General features: G+C 44.1%; 1 non-coding gene across 1 annotated transcript; it reads right to left on the reverse strand.

The window, feature by feature from the left end:
- Nucleotides 1-1,561: 1,561 nt before the first annotated feature.
- LOC118149837 (U6 spliceosomal RNA) lies at nucleotides 1,562-1,668 on the reverse strand. Its single transcript, XR_004737547.1, has one exon. It is a non-coding gene; the product is annotated as a U6 spliceosomal RNA (small nuclear RNA).
- Between the last annotated feature and the right edge of the window lie 5,080 nt (nucleotides 1,669-6,748).

Raw genomic sequence — 6,748 nt, forward strand, 5'->3', positions numbered from 1 at the left:
AAAGGGAATGCTTCCAGTTTTTGCCCATTCAGTATGATATTGGCTGTTGGTTTGTCATAAATAGCTTTTATTACTTTGAGATACGTTCCATCGATAACGAGTTTATTGAGGGTTTTTAGCATAAAGGGCTGTTGAATTTTATCAAATGCCTTCTCTGCATCAATTGAGATAATCATGTGGTTTTTGTTTTTGGTTCTGTTTATGTGGTGAATTACGTTTATAGAACTTGCGTATGTTGAACCAGCCTTGCATCCCCGGGATGAATCCTACTTGATCATGGGGAATAAGTTTTTTGATTTGCTGTTGCATTCGGCTTGCCAATATTTTATTGAAAATTTTTGCATCTATGTTCATCATGGATATTGGCCTGAAGTTTTCTTTTCTTGTTGGGTCTCTGCCGGGTTTTGGTATCAGGATGATGTTGGTCTCGTAAAATGATTTGGGAAGTATTCCCTCTTTTTGGATTGTTTGAAATAGTTTTAGAAGGAATGGTACCAGCTCCTCTTTGTGTCTCTGGTAGAATTCGGCTGTGAACCCATCTGGACCTGGGCTTTTTTTGTGTGGTAGGCTCTTAATTGCTGCCTCGACTTCTGCCCTTGTTATTGGTCTATTCATAGTTTCAGCTTCCTCCTGGTTTAGGCTTGGGAGGACACAGGAGTCCAGGAATTTATCCATTTCTTCCAGGTTTACTAGTTTATGTGCATAGAGTTGTTTGTAATATTCTCTGATGATGGTTTGAATTTCTGTGGAATCTGTGGTGATTTCCCCTTTATCATTTTTTATTGCATCTATTTGGTTGTTCTCTCTTTTCTTTTTAATCAATCTGGCTAGTGGTCTGTCTATTTTGTTGATCTTTTCAAAAAACCAGCTCTTGGATTTGTTGATTTTTTGAAGGGTTTTTCGTATCTCAATCTCCTTCAGTTCAGCTCTGATCTTAGTTATTTCTTGTCTTCTGCTGGGTTTTGAGTTTTTTTGATCTTTCTCCTCTAGCTCTTTCAATTTTGAAGATAGGGTGTCAATTTTGGATCTCTCCATTCTCCTCATATGGGCACTTATTGCTATATACTTTCCTCTAGAGACTGCTTTAAATGTGTCCCAGAGGTTCTGGCACATTGTGTCTTCATTCTCATTGGTTTCGAAGAACTTCTTTATTTCTGACTTCATTTCATTGTTTACCCAGTCAACATTCAAGAGCCAGTTGTTCAGTTTCCATGAAGCTGTGCAGTTCTGGGTTGGTTTCTGTATTCTGAGTTCTAACTTGATTGCACTATGGTCTGAGAGGCTGTTTGTTATGATTTCAGTTGTTTTGCATTTGTTGAGCAGTGCTTTACTTCCAATTATGTGGTCAATTTTTGAGTAGGTGTGATGTGGTGCTGAGAAGAATGTATATTCTGTGGATTTGGGGTGGAGAGTTCTGTAAATGTCTATCAGGTTTGCTTGCTCCAGGTCTGAGTTCAAGCCCTGGATATCCTTGTTGATTTTCTGTCTGGTTGATCTGTCTAATATTGACAGTGGAGTGTTAAAGTCTCCCACTATTATTGTGTGGGAGTCTAAGTCTCTTAAAAATATGGAACGCTTCACGAATTTGCGTGTCATTCTTGCGCAGGGGCCATGCTAATCTTCTCTGTATCGTTCGAATTTTAGTATATGTGCTGCCGAAGCGAGCACTTTTTTTCATTATTGATTTAATAGTTCTCCATGTTGTTGCCACGAGTTCTGGGTTTCCAGTTTGGTTTAACGTCCAGCCAGACTGTGACAGCATCACGATCTCCCTTTATTTATCCATTTTCCTGTTAACTGGTATGTGGTATCTTCCCAAATCTAATACATATAATCTTGTTAGAGTTCATGCACTTTAGCAGTGAATATTCTTCCATGTGACTCCTTATGCAAATATGCAAAAATTCCTATCTATATAGGTGGGTGAGGAAACGCTGGGTCTAAATGTCAGGAAGTACCGGGTAAGGGGCACTAAGTGAGAAAAAGAGCGTGGACACACTTTGGAGGGGATGGTAGCAAAAGCCTCCATGGGGAGTGGTTGAGATGGAGAGGGTGAGAAGGGGGCAGCTGTGGGAGGTGTGAGGGGGGAAGCTTCCAAGCAGAATGAAGGGATCAGCCAAGGCCCTAAGATGGGAAACCACAGGTTCATTGGAGTCTCAGATGGAAGGCCCACATGGCTGGGCCACTGTAAGTGAGAGGAAATGGAGAGATGGGCAGGGTCAGGTCACGAGGGACTGCTGTGATTTTTCTGGGTAATTTTCCAGTGCTCAGTCTTTGTTCCCGCTGTTGTTCATCTCTGAATGTTCACATCCTGCCCCTTCTTGTCTATGCCTAAGTTGTGCCTTCCACTTGAAAAGTACTCTCTACAACAGTCTTTCATCCATGACTAAGTGTGATGCATCCTCCAAATGTTCTGTTGCTTCTTGGATCCCCTCCACGGTCTCTAGGAGAAAGGATCTCTCTCAAGACCTGTAGCATGTAGCTGCCTCACATCCAGGCTGCTTGCTCTGCCTGTTCTCCACTTCTTTTTAGTCATGACTCCTACTTGAAGGGGAGCATCTTGAGTGTGAGGACCATGTCTCTATCCTCATGTTCACTCTTCCCCTTTCCTGTATAGTTCCCAGCCCCGGCAGGTCAGTATGTTTTAAATATCTTCCCCAGATAGAGTGGCTTGTGCAAAGGCCTGAGGCAGGAGAGAGAGAGAGATCATAGAAACATTTGAACAACTAGAAGAAATATGCAAGAGCAGGGAGGAGAAGATCAGATTGTGGAGGTCTTGGAGACCATGGAAAATATGTCGTTTTTTTCTGAAGCATCAGGAAGACACTGGAAGGTTTTAAATTGCAAACCACAATTTATTAAGTTATTAATAACTGGAATTGGCTTCTTAGTGATATTTGACTCTCAATTGGTCCATGCTTGAGCTCACCAAAGGAATAAATCTCTAACAGTGGAAATTACAGTTCTGATAGTGAAGGTATTTCAAAGGTGGGTCATCTGCGAGAATCCCTGGAAACACATCATGGATATAGTTAAGGCCAGCCTTGCCTCAACCCAAGGACAATTATCCGAGATGCATGGATATGGCTAATTCTTTGATTGCTTTTGTCAAAATCGTGTTCTTTTTAGTGAATTGGGTGAAATAAATATCCCTCTTGGCCTCATCGTTATGGATGTCACCTTCCTGGCTTGAGTACCGGTTTGCTTTACATTGCCATCAACGCTTTCTGTAAACTGTTTTGAGTTAGGAGAAATTAACCCTCAATGACCTGCGCTCATGAAGTTTACAAATACTGCCTGGCAAATTAAGGGGTCTGCAGAGGATATGAGTACAGTTTACAGTTCCCCCAAAAACTGCTTGATGACTCTCACAATAGCCCATGGCAAGTCAACAGAGGTATAACAATAAAAATGAAACAAAAAGGTAACTTTCACTGGTCATCAGCGGTGACCTGCCAGCTTCTAATTTGTGTGTAGTCTGTCATTTAACCCTTCAACAAGGAAGTGAGGAGGTTGGTTATTCTTACTTTTCTGATGAAAAAACTGAGGTTCAGAGAGGGTCACACAACTAGGAAGTAGCCACGCAGGAGCTAGAGCACCACCAGCCAATGAACTTGCTTTCTGTGATACTTCCATGTCTCCTGGGAGCCTCTTCAGCTTTGGAAGTTCCTCTTTGGGTAGGGTGGAGACATCCACACAAATTTCCTGGTGTGTTAGTTTCCTAAAGCTGTGGTAACAAATTTCTACACACTTGGTTGCCTAAAATAACGGAAATTTATTCTCTTATAGTTCTGGAGGCCAGAGGCCTTGAGTCAGTTTTGCTAGATCAAAATTAAGGTATCCACAGGGACATAGTCCATCCAGAGACTCTAGAGAGAATCGGTGGCTGCAAGCAAGCCTTGGCTTGTGGCCGCATCACTCTAAGCTCTGTCTTCTTCTTTTGTTTATGTCAAATCTCCTTACACCTCCCTACACAAGTCTCTTATAAGGACACTTGTGGTTGCATTCGAGGCTCACCCAAATAATCCAGCATAAACTCCCTAATGCAATAAAATCTAAGAATACTGCTTTTTCCAAATAACGTAATATTTACAGTTTCCAGGATTAGGATCAGATATTTCTGGGAATCATTATCCAGGCTGTAATGCCTGGTTCTGTGCCCGAATTACTCCCCTTGTCCAACAACCCCATGAGCAGCCAGAATCTGAACAGGGAACATCCTCTGTCCCTCAGCTTCCCTTTTGGCCAACCACAGCATAACTGGGCTAAGGCCTGGGTAAGCATTTCTCCCCAACATGACATAATGTTTGTCTGAAGGTAATGCTGCCTCTAAATTATTTGCAAATGCTTCTCACATTTCTCCCCCTCTTTTTAGGATTCAGAGCCAATTTGTAATAAGCAAGAGCAGTTTGACCCAGATTAAAAGATACAATTAGTCTGTCTACTTGGTAAACCTAAAAAAGTACCACTTATTACAAGTTATTGTGTTTTTGACAAAGGGAGATGTCCTGGCAGAACAATAAAGCCCCTACCACTGATAAAAGCCTTGTAATTTACTCAAAACACTCAAGTGGGAAGAGAGAGCAGCCCCTCAGAACCTGGAATCTCAGTCTGTCCTGCTCTTGTGGGAAGCGGCCCTTAGAAGAGGAGTGGACTCCATTACTGCCCAGAAGAGAAGAGATTGCCCAGTGAAGGCTGGGATCCTGCTCCTCCACCTCTCCCTTAGAGCTGCTGAAGTTTGCTTTCCCGGAAACGGAAGCTCTGTGGGACCAAGTATGTGAGGCCACCCTGGATTATAGATGAAACCCCACTGACTCAGGTGGCCAGCTAGCTGGCCTGGCCAGCCAAGGATGAGGCCATCTTGGATCCCGAGGGCCAGCTAGTCAGTTGTCAGGTTGTGTCTGTCCCACTGGGGACACCGGCAAACTCTAGGGGCTGGGTACTGATGAGTTTCTCTTCTTCTTGGCCTCATCTTCCTTTCATTGATCCTGACCTTGGCCTCAGCCTTAGAGGCTGCGGGTCCCTGGGAGCCCCGCACAGGTGCTGTGCATTGGGCCCTCACTCTGGGCCAGCGTTAATGGGAGTTCCTTATGTGGATCACCCCATTTAAGTCACAACCAGTGTGGGGCAGGAACTCTTGTTATGCTTATTTTATAGATTAAGAAAGGGGGTTATTATGAGTTAAACCATGTTCCTCTAAAATTTATATGTTGACCTCCTAGCCTCCAGTATCTACTAATGTGACATTATCTGGAGGCAGGGTCTTTGCAGAGGTAGTGAAGTCGAAGTGAGGTCATTAGGGTGGGTTATAATCCAGTAAGACTGGAGTCCTGATGAAGAGGGGAAATGTGGAAGAGATTGCCAAGTGAAGGCTGGGATCCTGCTCCTCCACCTCTCCCTTAGAGCTGCTGAAGTTTGCTTTCCTGGAAACGGAAGCTCTGTGGGACCAAGTATGTGAGACCACCCTGGATTATAGATGAAACCCCACTGACTCAGGTGGATTATAGATGAAACCCCACTGACACCCTGGGAGAACACCATGTGATGATAAAGGCAGGAGTCAGGTTGATGCTTCTCCAAGCCAAGGAGAGTCAAGGATGACCAGTCAGCCCTGGGAAGCTGGAGCCGGGGCTGGAAGCAGCTCCTCCCTCTAGCTCTCAGAAGGAACTAACCCTACCAACACCAGTCTTGGACTTCTTGCCTCTGGAGCTGTGAAGCAAAAACATTCATGTTTTGTAAGCCACTCAAAGTTTGCAGTCTTTTGTTCTGGAAGCCCTAGTGCATGGAGCCAAGATGGTAACTTCCTGGAGCAGACATGGGCACCTGACTGACCTACGGTTGTTCCCAGTACTTTTTCCACTTGTTGTCTTCCTATGAGGACTGGAGAAGCAAAATATCTGTTTTCCCCATTCTTTTAATCTGGCCAATGAGACCTAGGTCTGTTGGAAGTTTCTGGGAAAGGGTTTGCTCTCCTGATAAAAAGAGACAAACAAGACATGTCCCACTGCCTTTGACCTGGCTCCAACCCCTCTTCATTGCTCATACACTGACAGATGCAATGCCTAGCACTTCAGGGGCCAACTTGCAAAATGAAAAGGCCCAAAGAATCTCAGAGTTGGTGGCCCTTTGGTGATTGAACCACTAAAGCTGGACTTCCTGCAGGTATGAGAAACAAACGCTGATTTGTTTATGTCACTGCAGTTCCATTTAATGCTATGTACTGTGCAGTGCATTCCCAGTTGCTCTAACATCCCAGGCGAGCCAGCTTGTGAGTGACAGGGCTCTGGTTAGACCCAGTTCTGTCTCACTTCTGTGCCTACTGCACAGTGCTGACTGTGGACAGAGCTTCTATTAGTTCATTCTTACACTGTTATAAAGAGCCTCTATTAGTGCATTCTCACACTGCTATAAAGAAATACCAGCCAGGTGTGGTGGCTCACGCCTGTAATCCCAGCACTTTGGGAGGCCGAGGCAGGTGGATCATGAGGTCAAGAGATTGAGACCATCCTGGCCAACATGGGGAAACCCTGTCTCTACTAAAAATACAAAAAATTAGCTGGGTGTGGTGGTAGTCCCAGCTACTTGGGAGGCTGAGGCAGAAGAATTGCTTGAAATCGGAAAACGGAAGTTGCAGTGAGCTGAGATCACCCCACTGCACTACAGTCTGGGTGACAGTGTGAGACACTGTCTCAAAAAAAAAAAAAAAGAAAAGAAAAGAAAAGAAAAGAAAAGAAAGAAATACCCTCAA

This window comes from Callithrix jacchus, chromosome 20 (assembly GCF_049354715.1).
Source record: "Callithrix jacchus isolate 240 chromosome 20, calJac240_pri, whole genome shotgun sequence".
In the NCBI taxonomy this organism is placed as follows: Eukaryota; Metazoa; Chordata; class Mammalia; order Primates; family Cebidae; genus Callithrix; species Callithrix jacchus.